At 46.0% G+C, this 14,856-nt stretch overlaps 2 long non-coding RNA genes across 3 annotated transcripts in view; both read left to right on the top strand.

Annotated features, from left to right (window-relative positions):
• The window catches only part of LOC123776153 (uncharacterized), a 43,678-nt gene extending 29,974 nt beyond the window's left edge, over positions 1–13,704 (top strand). Inside the window, exons 3-5 of one of the 2 annotated variants that reach the window (XR_015722682.1) lie at positions 3,427–3,481; positions 10,133–10,378; positions 10,670–13,704. This is a non-coding gene — a long non-coding RNA (uncharacterized LOC123776153). Of the gene's footprint in view, positions 1–3,426; positions 3,482–8,020; positions 8,840–10,132; positions 10,379–10,669 lie in introns of those variants that run through there. The other variant, XR_015722683.1, reaches the window with a different exon arrangement.
• LOC148107263 (uncharacterized) lies at positions 6,024–7,830 on the top strand. Its single transcript, XR_015722685.1, has 2 exons — positions 6,024–6,207; positions 7,140–7,830. It is a non-coding gene; the product is annotated as an uncharacterized LOC148107263 (long non-coding RNA).
• Positions 13,705–14,856: the final 1,152 nt, after the last annotated feature.

The raw sequence follows: 14,856 nt of genomic DNA, 5'->3' as shown, positions 1-14,856 counted from the left end.
TAATGTGTAAAAGAAATCTCTTGAAAATACTATTTTCTCCTGAATCCTGTCATTTATTTCATTTGATTTGTTTAAAAAATTGGTTAAAAATATCACCAAAGTTCACAGGGCATTTTAAAAATCATCCTGGATTTTAAAGCACCAGATTGTTTTTTATAAGAGCATTTAAATATGAAGAAATGTTCAGCCCTGTTCGGAATGCCAAAACCCAAACATCCCAAAGGTGTTTCGGCTTCAGATGAATAAATATATTTTTTGAATTGGTCTCTTTGTACCTGGTCTCAGACTGAAAATAAATTGCCAAGTCTAGAAAGCAGAAAAAATAGTAACTTTTCTGTAAGATTTTTGAGTAAGTTGAAAAGAGTTATAAAAATATAGTGATTGAGCCCAGGAAGCAAATTTCCTAGAAACATTTATAACCCAGCGTTGTTATAACTCCCAGGGCATGGCAGAGCGTAGAGCACCACACAAGGCTGTGGTGGGTGCCCCACCCAGCCCTGGGGAGACTATCAAGGCTTCTGGGGGGAGGCGATGGGTCTGTTTAATTGTTTTGCTGGGGTTTATAAAGGACTCTGTCCTCTTCCCATAGTAGATAACACAAATTAGGACATAAAGTATTTTGGATCATCCAAATCAGTCTTCTAGGGAGTCTAGCTAGCAGTCCAAGACGCGCATTTCTATGATTTGTCGCAGTTTCGGCCAGCGGTTGCATTGGAACGAGTGCTGGAAGTCGTCGAATGATCTGATCAAAGATGACACGTGGGCTTTGCCACTTCACTGCTTGCATGCACTTCAGCAGCTCATGAACTTTCTGAGCTTCAGTTTAATCACTTGGTGAACGGAGAGGGTTCCTGTCCCAAAGAGCTGCTGTGTCCATCTGTGATGACACAGGGAAACTTGTACAGTGTCCCTGCCATGCATACTGATTGGTGCCCCCAAATGTTAGTCTACCCTGAACTGATTCAATAAGATAGTGCCTGCTTAGCATATAGCAGAATGCACATAATGCTTGGAATTTAGTGAGGAATCAATATTTTCTTCTGACAATTAAGCAAATTTTTCTCTTTGGTCTGTGTGTTGGGTATACGGTGCAGTTATAAAAGAGGTCAAGAACACCATCTCCTTATTTTTCACGTATTAGCAATTTTGTTTCATGAGCTCTACACTTTGCTCATACAAAAACATTTTTTTGAACAAATATTCATCACACAGCAGTTATGTATAGACTTTGGGCTAGATAGCCTACAACGGTGAGTAAGACGGACGTGGTCGCTCCTCACAGGACCTCCAGTCGAATGGAGGGGAAACACATCAGCTGAATAGTCAGCTGGATCAGTTTTTTGGTTTGCATTTGCCAGCTGTGACAATCCCATGGAGGAGAAGTAGCCGGGGCTGTAAGCGTCTGAGGGTCTCAAGGGAAGGGAATTTTCGGGAATAATTCTCACGCTGGGGTCTGATGGATGAGTAGCAGCTGACAAGAGAAATGGAGTGGTAAGAGGAAGGACTTAGAGAGGAAGGGAAAGAGGGCATGAGGCATTGACAGGGTGTGTGGGTTGGAAGCAAGAAGAGAATGAATCACATGAAGCCATGCAAAGCATCCGGGTCACTTGAGGATTTCACCTTAAAAGCAAAGGGCTGCAGGTGAAGGCAGCAGGAGAACATGCTGGTTTAGCATCAACAGGTTTTGGGAGGCAGGTTTTGGGCAGACTTAGGGGGTGTTTCAGTTGGCCAATTGTCTCATAATTGAAACTTGGCCTAGGGAGGTGGCTATAGAGAGGTAGAGAATGAGGGATTCCTAGTATGCTTAGAATTTTAAGTTCACAGGATGTGGTGATGAGCTGACAATGTCAGGTGGGGAAAGGAGGTTTCTAGTGGAAAGATACTTTCTGGAAGGTTGATGCCACTCCCTGGCTCAGAGACACAAGTGAGCCTGTGGAGACGCATGGAGTTGGAGGTGCTTTTGGGACACCTGAATGACCGACATCGGGATTGGAACTCTGCGTGAATGTCTGACCTAGAGATGGGAATTTGGGAGTGATGGCCCCTTGTGGGGTATGGCTGAGAAGTGAGGAAGGAAGAGGAACCTGGTCAGGGATATCATGGACAACTGATCTATTGAGTTTCTTAGGATAAGAAATTCCTAAGTGACTGGACCCAGAGGTGGGCATTCTCCCCCTCGCAGTCCTCAGGGGTGGGGGTGGGGTATGTATGGGGGGCAGGCAGTGGGCATGATCCCTGCTTCTTGGAATGGAAAGCCAGAATTAGAATAAAATACACATATAAATGTGTGTCTGGTGTCTTTGTCTTGGTTGCTGGTACTGAAGTGCAGGGCATAAGGACCCCATTTCTGTGCAACTTTCTGAAGAATTGAAGGAAGGGAAGGGCACTGATTTCAACCTGTCATAGGTTTCTTTTCCAGAAGCCCTCTTGATTAAATTGCCAGTACAGGTGCACGGTTACAGACACAGGCATGCAACTCGAAGGCACCCACTTTAGTGTATCTATTTGGAAAGGTAGTTCAGGGAAATGAAGGAAAATGGCTCTAATTATTTTCCTGTTAGGGGACAAAAATATGAGAATGCCACCCTCTTGCTTAGGAGTCTCCTCATTTACTTAAGGAAAACAGAGCAAACGTTCTCACTCAGGACGTGTTGCTTCCTGCGTATAGCGATTGCTAGAAATGCCAGGAACCTCAAAATGTCTGTTGGAAAAGAGATGGAGGTCCAGTGTGGTGACTGGGAGTAGAGCAGTAGGCAGTCATGTGGGCTTATCCTGAACTTACCTCAAGGGATGTCTTTTGATTTTTTGTTTTTAAAGGAAATCGCTTAAAGAGAAAAAAATAACAATAATAACAGGAAGAAAATAATTTATGATAATAAGAAGTATTAGAGGAATACTAATTGGCATATACACATATATATAAGTACCACACTGCAGTATTTGTGACTGAAAAATTACGCGAGAGGCAGCGTTAAATGGTGTGAAAATGTGGGAAACCTCATGTTTAGCATATAGACAACAGGAAGAAGAGAGGGTTGCTCAGAGCAGCTATAGAGCCGTGGGGAGCTACTGAAATTAGGATTTTCCCAATAACATTAGCTTTCTGCTGAAGACTTCCAATGGCATCTTAGAGTTACTCTGTCACCAGTGAACCCTCCAGAAACAACAGATAAGGAAGACATGATTTTTGACCTCAAGTTCTGAAGGGAAAGGTATGTAGATAAACAGGAAGATAAAGACAGCTTCTCGTCTAATATGTGTTTTTATTTCCTGGATTTGTACAGTTTAAAATGTTTTCTCCTATTCTTTTTCTCTTTTCTCTCTTATCCTGTGGAATTTGAGGATGCAAATTGCCAAGAGTTTTAAATAAATAGGGGTTTTAGAATTTTTGAATGGTTTGAAAATAATCTTTTTTTTTTTTTTCAGGAAAAAAATGCATTGCTGCCAGGTGTTTTTTAAAGCTCTGTTTAATAAAAACTACGTGAGTATTTAAACACAGGTTTAAACTTTAAATACATAACTTTAATGACGAACTGAGTACAGGAGTCTGAAAGGGAGATCTAAAGTTATTTTTATGTTTAGAAATTGAATTTACTTTTATGAAATAAAAAGAAAACACTTGTAGGGCTGTTTCATGGTAAAGTAGTTTCAGAACTGGTAGGAAGGAAATAAGGTATTTGCTAAAATGAAAGGCATTTTTTATTTCTGAAAACATGCTCTGTAGCTACTGAGATTTGATGTGATTTTGGACCCCTTGAAAACTGGTTTTATCATTTCCATAACCAGTGACCCCTTTCTAATCTTCAAATTAAGTGTTATTTAAGCTATTCAGTTAGCCAATGACCAGATTACTTGCCCAGTCCAGCTTCCACAAGGAGTGGGGAACGGTCTATGGTTTTTTGTTTTTGTTTTTTTTCACATCTTGCCTGCGGATTTGTACTTTCATTGAGCTCCTTATTTACAAATTTTCAGTAATAAGTGCACCGTTTTCAGTAGCACGGTTTTGGAGGAGAGTGATTTGAGGCTTTCATATTAATGGGGTATAGAATTTCCTCCCCATGTTAAGGACTGACGAGCTTTCATAAACTACCCCTAGAGGGCGCTCATCGGCCAGCAGCGGGAGCAAGAAGCCCCCAGTCTCTTGCAACAGGACAAGACTAGTGGTCTCCAGGGGCAGAGCACAACAGGCCCATGAAATGGTTGAAATAGACGCCCTTTACAGTTTTTCTGCATTCTCTCACCTAGTGGTCTCTCAGGTATTAACAATAATAGTTTTTAACAGTGGCAGAGTTCAGTTATTTGATCCTTTGTATTGGCACTTGCAATCTTTACAATTATGAATTGGGAAGTATTAATTGGGAAAATGAAGGCAAATTACATCTAAATATTCTGTTGGTTTTTAGACATTACGTTTCTGGATTTTCTTCATGTTTGGGTTTTACAGAATCGTTTTTGAATCAGTGTGATTTAATGGGAAGTCTACTTAATACGTAGATGACCCTGGGCAAATTTAATAAGATTTTGTTTTCTCATCTGTAAAACGGGCGCCTGGAGCCCATTTCACAAGGGTTCTGTGATACTTAAGTGAGGGTGTTTGTGAAGGAATCTGGCCGATAAGAATTGCTAAAGAATATATTAAGTCAGAATTAAACACTTTAATATTTTAATACTTTTTCTTCTCTTTAGGTATTTTATATTATGTATGTCTTGTTTAATCATTTATGTAAAAAAAACTTCTAAGCAGAAAAAATTTCTCTCTCTGAAAAGTTTTACAGTTTTCTGCTCATTAAGAAGAAAGACATTCTTTTTGAATCTTCTGTGTCCAATGAAATTAAATGTAAGACAGAAAGCAGAAGGTATTTTCTGACATACGGTGTTTGTAGCTTCGGTTCTAAGGTCAGTAATTTATTGAAGGCTTTTAACACGCACCACTATATACACACCTGTCCAGTGGATCAGCTTCACCAGTTCAAGGAAAAAACTCTACTGTATTAATTGTGATCATTTTAAATATTAAGCACACTCTTTTATTAACAAGAAAGTAAAAGCTTTGGGGGCACCTGGGTGGCTCAGTCATTAAGTGTCTGCCTTCGGCTCAGGTCATGATCCCAGAGTTCTGGGATCAAGCCCCAGGTCGGGCTCCCTGCTCAGCGGGAAGCCTGCTTCTCCCTCTCCCACTCCCCCTGCTTGTGTTTCCTCTCTCACCGCCAAATAAATAAATAAAAATCTTAAAATAAATAAATAAATAAAAGCTTTGTAAATTTTATGTTACTGTTTGCTCCTATTTTGATTTTGGTAGGAAATCAAGTGTTCATCCGTAGCTTTTTTTTATTTTAAAGAGTTTAATTAATTTATTTGAGAGAGAGCAAGTGAGAGAGAAAGCACAACGGGGGAAGGGGCAGAGGCAGGGAGAGAAGCAGACTCTCCGCTGAGCCGGGCAGATGTGGGGCTCGATCCAAGGGTCCTGGGATCATGACCCAAGCCAAAGACGGTTGCTTAGCCACCTGAGCCACCCAGGCGCCCCTCATCTGTAGCTATTACATGCAGGAGAAAGATGCTGTCAGACACCTAGGACTGATCTCAAAATTGACTCTGGAAAAGTTGAGCTCCTTTTATGAGAGTGTAAACTAAACCCACCTCTCTGTTAGGCTTTGATGATTTGATTGATGATTAATTAGGAGATTTATATCTTGCTGAGGGAATAAAACCTAAAGTTGCCAGATCTCAGTGTGCTCACCCTGTGAAGTCACAGTAATGCAGGTGCTCCTTTTCATACTCAAAGATCGGGAGAAGTCATGTCAGTGGCCAGCAGAATGGAACAGGGCCCAGTGGAACCTCTTCCTGGTTTCTGTGTCCCTTCCCATGAGGTGGTTACACTCTTTAGTTCTGGGAAAAATTCCTTGCTGGGCCAGACAAACCCAGTGTTCCAGGCTGAGCCCAAGCCAAGACCAAGTCAGCTCATGGCCCGTGAAAGTTCTTTGGTGCTGGCCAGAACAGTGGCTTGTTCTTCTCCAAACTTCTCATTTCAAATGACTGACTCTCTCCAGCCTCCCAGCCAGGTACAACCATCCTTGTCCACTGGTGAATCTGACCCCCCTCCCCAATCCTGCATGACTAAAATAAAATAAGAGCTCATTTCTTTGTCTTTCTCATTGCAGTGAGGGCACCCCATAACTCTACAGTATCTGTTCGTGTAAGCCTGGCCATGTGAGTCAGTCCCCCTAGGGACCCCCACATTTATAGCACCAAAAGCCTAGAGCACCTGTGCTGTATTCTCATTTTACATCAAACCACGGGGTTTGAGCTGGTCTCCAACAGCCAAGCACAGTCCTGACCATGTGGTGGACGGGTCAGAGGGAACCAGCCAACTTCTTCTAAGTGACGGCAGCACAGTTTAGACTTTTTCCCAATATGCTGTTCCTGGACTCTTTTGTTCCCCAGATGGAGGGCCACCTCCATTCTATGAAAGTGGAGGTAGAAGTTGTGACGGGTAGGGTGGGATTTGATGAAGTAGGAACTTACCAGTCCTGCTACCAGCCTCTAAGCCAGAGGTCGGCAGACTTTTTCTGGAAAGGGACTAATAAAAACGATCTTAATCTTGGCAGGCCATATGGTCCTGTCACAGTTCAGCTTGGTCATTGTATTGTGAAAGCAGCCACGGACAACATGTAAACGAACGGCAGTGTCTGTGTTCCCAGTGAAAGTGTATTTATGCAGATAGGTGGTGGGCGCTGTGGGCTACCATTGGCTGCCCCTGCTCTAGACCATCCCACCCCCGCTGGCTCCACAGAAACATGGCCAATGAAGCACCCTTCTGACTATACGGACCAAGATCCGGGAATAAAAGAGAACAGATATCTGCTTACCTTGCTCAAATCCTCATTAGGGCCAACTGTTGCCCCTGGAAGCTTCTGAAGTCTTAATAGAGGGCAGGACTGTCATATGCAGGCAGCTCTCTCACAGCGGCAGGGGAAGAACGCCACCATCCGGGATGGATTAGGAGCCCACTCCTTGCACATTTGTAGACTAACGCTTTGTCCATTTTGGTGGGCCTGTGGGCAGTGGGCTTCTTCATAGAACAGGCGTTTCCCCATAGACTATTTGCAAGAGTGACATTGTTTTTTTTCCTCCTTCCTTAGCTGCACTGCAAAATGTATGCTCAGTGGAAAATTCTCCAATTAACACTTAATCAAGTGGCCCAACAGACCACTTTTCCTCCCAGCTGGCCTCCAGCTTTGAAGATAATCACTGGCACCCAGACAGGAAGTCCCAGGGCTCAGCCATGGGTTGGGGGATCTCCTGTAAAGCCACAGCAACAGCCCCGTCACCCTATTCTATACCTCCTGATTTGCCTTGGATGTGGCGGTCTTTAGAACACTGGGCCAAATACTGTAAACCATTGAGGGTTTGCCTTCTTGAATGCTCATGTGTGGGTACACGATAAGATCCTTGTTGCGATGTCTTTGCTGAGACCAGCATGCCCCAGCGAAGTTCAGCTTGACCGAAACCCGAGAGCATGTTAGCATTTGCCGTGGGATTGACAAGACAGAGCTGCACTTGGTGGTCTGCTGAATCATTCTACGTGTTGTCATCAAATGGATCCTTCCAGGATTGTTCAGGTGGTTGGAGGGTTGTGTTTGAGAATGGTAATTCCTGCTTCAAATCCTGAATGATAACTCGTATGTGTATACATTTCCTTCTAAGAGGGAAGATCTGCCCTGTAGACGTTACTTCTATACTCTTCATTTTCCTTCTGTCAAACTCTAAATAATGTGGCCTACAAAACTGAAAAAGCAGCAAAAATAAAATGTCTTTTGGTAATGATTTCAATATTACTGTTTCCCCCTTTTTTTGTTGCTTTGATAAATTGCAGTTTCTGTGCGTGACCACTAATGTAAGACAGTGGTCTTTTCTTCTATATTAAAATAAGAGAACTTGTTTCTTTTCAATCCTTATACTCACTTAACCCAAATTTGCTCTTTCATGCCTCTCTCATCACATTTCTTTCATCCATTTCTAGAGCTTTCTGATCTAACCTGCTACTCGACTTACCGATCTTCAACATTTGTGATGAAGTGGAGAGGGAAGGTTACCAGCCTACTGCTTCAAGCCCAAACTCCTTTGCTGGCGTCTCGCCCCCAACCTCTTCCTTCCCTTTCTCTGCCTCCACCCCTTGCCTTCAAATAGGTAAAAAAAATAAGTCTCCTGCTCCCACCCCATACTCCTGGCACTGCTCCTCTGAAGCAGCCATGATTAATAGTTTGCTTGGGGTTTTTCAGAAATTCCTCTGTACGTGGAAACATACAGGCCCCTTTCCTTGTTAAAGAAGTGGTATGTGGTGTCCAGTCAACGTTTTGTATTTTGTGCTCTTCATTCACTCCTACCTCTTGAAGATTGTTCTACATCAGCACATGTGGGTTGACCCCAAACCTTTTCATGCCTCATGGGTAGTTTCCAGAGTCTTCCACGCTCAGCTCCACCTTTTCCCAGTAACCATGAATCGTCATTGGTCTCCAGTATCCTCGGATGGTGTCAGGATTGCTTTCTCCCATCCCTCAAGAGGTGTGTCCCTCTCTGCCCTGATGCCACAAGTTTCCTTCCTGTGTGCTTGATGTTTTAATATGGCACATCCTTCAGGGCCCAGCTCATCCTGTGCTTTACTAACATTTCTCGAGATTGTGCTAGTCAGGTTAGCACTTAGTTGTTCCCTTTGTGTCATCTTCTTTCCCTCTGACAGAGCCGAGGGTCCCTCTGGGCAGCCCCTCTGACCTTCCTGTTCCTCCAAAGTGCCTAGCACAGTGCCAAGAACTAACTTCATTGGATTCTTCCTCAAAGGCATGGTCACATCCATCGCTTTCCCTTTCCTATTGTGAGCACTTATAAGGAAGGGGAATTCTGGTCTGCTTTTGAGATTGTTCACATCCCATATTGAGTCATTCTGATGCTCCCCCCAAACAGTAAAGGCCAGGGCTAAGTGTTTTTTTTTAAATTTTTTAAAGTCTTTATTTATTTATTTGAGAGAGAGAGCACAAGTGGGAGAAGAGACGGAGAGGGAGAAGTAGATTCCCCGCTGAGGAGGGAGCCCCATGTGGCGTTCCATCCTAGGACCCTAGGATCATGACCTGAGCTGAAGGCAGTCGCTTAGCCGATGAACCACCCAGGCACCCCCAGGGCTGAGTTTTATAGTTTTATGGACCTCTATTTATTGTCATTCTATTTTTTAATGGTTTTTTATTATGTTAGTCACCATACAGTACATCCCCGGTTTCCGATGTAAAATTCGATGATTCATTAGTTGCATATAACACCCAGTGCACCATGCAATACGTGCCCTCCTTACTACCCATCACCAGTCTGTCCCATTCTCCCACCCCCCTCCCCTCTGAAGCCCTCAGTTTGTTTCTCAGAGTCCATAGTCTCTCATGTTTCATTCCCCCTTCTGATTACCCCCCTTTCTTTATCCCTTTCTTCCCCTACTGATCATTCTAGTTCTTATGTTCCATAGATGAGAGAAATCATATGATAGTTGTCTTTCTCTGCTTGACTTATTTCACTTAGCATTATCTCCTCCAGTGCCGTCCATGTTGCAGCAAATGTTGAGAACTCGTTCCTTCTGATAGCTTAGTAATAGTCCATTGTATATATGGACCACAACTTCTGAATCCAGTCATCTGTTGAAGGGCATCTCGGTTCCTTCCACAATTTAGCTATTGTGGACAGTGCTGCTATGAACATTGGGGTGCATATGGCCCTTCTCTTTACTACGTCTGTATCTTTGGGGTAAATACCCAGTAGTGCAATGGCTGGATCATAGGGTAGCTCAATTCTTAACTTTTTAAGGGACCTCCACACTGTTTTCCAGAGTGGCTGTACCAACTTGCATTCCCACCAACAATGTAGGGGGATCCCCTTTCTCCACATCCTCTCCAGCAGTTGTTGTTTCTTGCCTTGTCAATTTTTGCCATTCTAACTGGAATAAGGTGGTATCTTAGTGTGGTCTTGATTTGAATTTCCCTGATGGCTAATGATTTTGAACATTTTTTCATGTGTCTGTTAGCCATTTGTATGTCTTCATTGGAAAAGTGTCTGTTCATATCTTCTGCCCATTTTATGATTTGTTGATTTGTTTCAGCCCCAGGGCACGAGTGATGCAGCACCTGCGTGCAGCCCAGAAGCCCTGCTTTGTGCAGCCCATGAGCAGAAAGGTCTATTTCTCTGTGAGAGACAGCTGTAAGACTTACTGGAGCTCCTCCTCCTCCCCTGGAGCCGGAGCTCCCACTCCTCCAGCTCTTTGGCAGACAGCTCCATGGCCAGCTGCGAGTCACTATCAAAACGGCTCCTCTCACTCGAGGCTCCAGGGCACAGGCCTTCTGAGCTGGTGAGCAGGATCTCCTTGATGGCCCTGTGGGGAAAAAGAGGTGGAAAAAAGCAGCCCATTACCAGAAGCATCACGGCCACAGCAGCACCTGCATTTACCTGTCCCCTGAGAGCACACCATGCAGGGCACTTTATATGTGCCCCACGGCCACGTTGCCATTCAGTCCCCTGTGGCTCTGGAGGTGTGAGTGCTGTGTATAGGTGAGAAATCCGAGGCTCAGGGAGGTGAACAAACCCGCTCAGGGTCTCCTCCCAGCTCCTCCTCCACTGTCTTCCCATTGATGTGTCCTAGGGCTCAGCCCAGGAAACAGGAGCTCTTTAAGGCCTGGCGTCTGTCTTGTCCACCTCTGGTCGATCGGCACCCTACACAGGACCTGGTCTTCTGCATGTGATGGAGCCCGCGTGAGAGAAGAAACAAACCCCAAATACATCCTGAGAGGCCCCGCTGCTGCTCCCCCCCATCCAGGTGGCAGTCGTGCTCCTCTTAGGAAGGTGCCTCTTACAACACTGGGTCCACCCTCTGCTGAGGCCAATGTGCGTGATGTGATCTATTGCTAAGATTTTGTGTGGTTTTGTTTTGTTTTTTGGGGTTTTGTTGTTGTTGTTATTGTTGTTGCTGCCGCTGCTTAAAAATGGCCTCAAAATCCACTTAGGAGAGTCTACAGCCACAGAAAGGGAACTGCACTTGAGCGACAGACCGTATGAGCCACTGCAAGTTTCAGAACAGCCGGATTAAATGTTGTGACCAATTGAGAAACACTGGTGTCTGTTATGAGTTGTACTCAGTGTGACCACAATACCGCCACTGTCTAGAAAACACACTCCAATCCTTAGATTTCAAATGGTGCTGGGCCCCATGAGAGGCAGGAAACCAGGAGTACAGTAGAGCAGATCACCAGAACTAGAAGCTGGTTCTTTGAAAGAATCAATAAAACTGACAAACCACTGGCAAACTTCTCCAGAAGAATAGAGAAAGGACCCAAATTAATAAAATTATCAATGAAAAAGGAGAGGTCACAATCAACACCAAGGAAATTGGAAGGATTATTAGAAACTTTTACCAACAGCTATACGCCAATAAATTAAGCAATCTGGAAGAGATGGAGGCCTTCCTGGAAACCTATAAACTACCAAGACTGAAACAGGAAAAAATTGATTTCTTAAACAGGCCAATTAATTATGAAGAGATTGAGTCAGTGATAAACAACCTTCCAAATAACAAAACTCCAGGCCCGGATGGTTTTCCTGGGGAATTCTACCAAACATTCAAAGAAGAAATAATACCTATTCTCCTAAAGCTATTACAAAAAATAGAAACAGAAGGTCAGCTACCAAACTCATTCTATGAGGCCAATATTACCTTGATCCCCAAACCAGGCAAAGACCCCATCAAAAAGGAGAATTACAGACCGATTTCCCTAATGAATATGGATGCCAAAATCCTCAACAAGATCCTGGCTAATAGGATCCAAAAGTACATTAAAAGGATTATCCATCCAACATAATAAAAAAATATTATAAAAAAATAAGTGTTCTGTAAGTGTTCAAGCAGCTGCTGCCTCTAGAGAGGGGGCTTCGACGGCCACAGAGCAGGGAGGGTAGAGGTGTACTTCTCATCCTTTACGCGGGAGGATGCATTACCACTCCTCAGGAATGCCAGTTCCCTCCTGGTTCTGGTGAGGACGCAGGACCAGAGACTGGCTTCGGGGGGTTGCTGGGGAAGCAAGCCGGCAAACCAACATTCTGGCCTTGGCCTCCCTTCCCTGTGGATGCCCTTCTCTGCCTGTGGAGCCTGTTTCTGCCAGGATAGAAGGGACCAGATTCTGATGCAGATGACAAGATAACATCACGCCTTTATCGCCCCCACCCCCCAGCAGACCCACATGGACACACACAAAGGCGCTTGGCTGTCTTCCCTGGGAACCCTGCCTGGGGAGCCTTCCTGCTCTCCCACATCTTCTCAGGGGCACGCACCCATCCCTGGAGGAGAGGCATCATTTACTGGAGGGACTTAATTCAAAGAGGCTCTGAACAGGATAGAGGGTCAACCCCGGCCAGAGTGGTCTTGGTTTCAGACTCTGAGGGAGGGAGGCTGACTTCTGGGGGTGCAGGGACAGCTGCATGTTCTGGGCAATGGTGGGGCTCAGCTCTGCTCTCTGGAGGGCCAAGGTCAGTTTGGCTCTGCCTTGGCCGTGCCCTACATGCTGGAAACTCAGTCCTGCACCATCCGTCTTGTCCCGCGGGCCTCCTCAGACACCCCTTCCCTACCCCTGCTCCCACTGAACCCAAAAGGCATACTGAGTTGGCCCTTGCATGGCTGCCCACTGTCAGATCCTGAGACGGTACATCCAATGTTTGGCAAGAGTCACTGAGTGGAATGACTGAGGCTGTTCTCCCCACCCCATACCCACTGACTGTCTGAGACTTGGCCTCTTGGTCACCTGCTCTGTGAGTCTCCTCTGCACCTGCCAGGGCACCCAGCACCGGGGACATGGCGGTATCAGCACACCTGCAGCCCCCCATCCTGCCTTCTGGGGAGCCCTCTACTGCATGTTCTCTGGCCTCCTGTTGGTCTGTCTGAAGTCCATGGTAGACCCTTACCCAGCTTTCCAGATCACACTGGATTGATGGCCTCTCAGTATCCCAACCACCATAACAAGAAAATGTTTATCAGCAAACCACCCACACATGGAAAGCGCCCCCGCCGCCCCACCCCAGCCCAGGGCCCCCCAAGCCCCGGAGTCTGTGCAGCTCAGTGGCTCTGTGGTTCTGGGGGCGGTACCATGCAAACACAAGGCAGTCAACTGTGAAGAGAAACTGCAAATCTCAAAGGAGGAAGGTAACAGGTAGGTGCATCAAAAGAAAGGATTAAATATCAAAGGATTAGGACAGGCCTTTAGGAACCTGGAGAGGCCCTTGAATGTTTTAGTTTTTGTTTTTTCCAAAACAAGCCAGGTCTGCTGGAGCCTGAGCCTTGTAAGGGCAAAGGGAGTCTGCGGTGTCCTGCTCACTGGCTTGCAATTTCCTCAAAGACTCGCCAACAAAATCAGCTTGCTGTGTTTGCTTCCATGTGCTAAAAATCAGTGCTACTCCCAAACAGAACCCCAGTTGTGTTAAATGTAAGATTAAAGTATGAGCCACAGAGACAACCACAGTTTCTCTAGGGGCTTGTCCTGGCGACAGGCACCTTGTGTGTGCAGAAGGGGAATCTCCGTGTGAGGCGGAGAAGCTGGAAGGGTCCCCCGAACCTCTCTGCTGGTCCCCAGCCCACCCAAGGACTCACGTTAGGACCCATGCTCCCAGGTTATAAAAGAGGAAGACGGAAACGTGTGGAATGAGTACCCAGCGCTGCTGGGTGAGCTGAGGGCTCAGGTTTGCAGCCCGGGATCTGAGCCCCAGCATCTTGAAGCAAGAGCAACCCTCCTCTCCTAAAAGTTGGCCTGCCACCGGGCCTGGCAGGATCAGCACCCAAAAGCACAAGGGATCTTGGGGTCTGCTCCTGAGGTGGGAGACAATGGGTAAGAACCACCTGGAGCTTTCAGGGGATCTCAACTCAATCACTTCCCTGTGCTTCTGTCAAACGGCAAAACTGAGGAGTGGTTCGTGAATGAGAAAAACGGGGAAACCTCTCAAAACCCAGTACAAACTGAGGGCTTCAGAGGGGAGGAGGTGGGGGAATGGGGTAGGCTGGTCATGGGTAGTAAGGAGGGCATGTATTGCATGGTGCACTGGGTGTTATACGCAACTAATGAATCATGGAACTTTACATCGAAAACTAGGGATGTACTGTATGGTGACTAACGTAATATAATAAAAAACGATTCTTATAAAAAAAAAACCACCCGGTTACCCTTTGACCTTATAAATTATTCAAGTTCTAGGATGCTAATGAATCATAGGGGTTTGGAAACCAATCAAAGGAACCTCTGTTCCACTTGTGAGCCCTTGAAGTAGATTCACAGCGAGAGGCTTCGGAGTGCTCCGAGCTGTCTGCTGCTCACGGAACCCCACTGCTCAGCAGCCACTGCCCTCTCTCCCCGGGGTGACCCCTTCCTGGCTCGGGATGAAGCGGGGCCTCTCTGTGAGAGCCCATGTCTTCAGGTCCAAAGGCGGCAGCTATGGAAGATGCCCGTGTGTGCATGCCTGCCTGGGTCCCAGCTGGCTCACCGTCCTGCAGCATGGTCACCTCGTCCATCTCTGCACTGAAGTCACTGTCCCCGATGTCATTGGTGGCTTTCAGGCTCAGCTTGTAGGAAGTAAAGGGCCTCAGCCTGAAACACAGAAGAGCCACGAGGGCCTGAACCCCTCGCCTTTGTCCTGCTCGCAGCTCTGGCCACAGGGGGCGGGCAGCCAGGAGGAAGAGGCACTCAGTGACCACGGAATCTGTCCTGCCCAGGGAGGGGCCCTCAGGCAGCCGGCGCTGTCCTCACAGCCTGCCCCCAGGAACAGAGGGCTTTCTGGGTGGAGGGGAGTGGGGAA

The sequence above is a fragment of the Ursus americanus genome, chromosome 33 (genome assembly GCF_024610735.1).
Source record: "Ursus americanus isolate L20-20 chromosome 33, mUrsAme1.1.p, whole genome shotgun sequence".
NCBI lineage: Eukaryota > Metazoa > Chordata > Mammalia > Carnivora > Ursidae > Ursus > Ursus americanus.
This window is presented reverse-complemented; position numbering and strand designations above follow the sequence as displayed.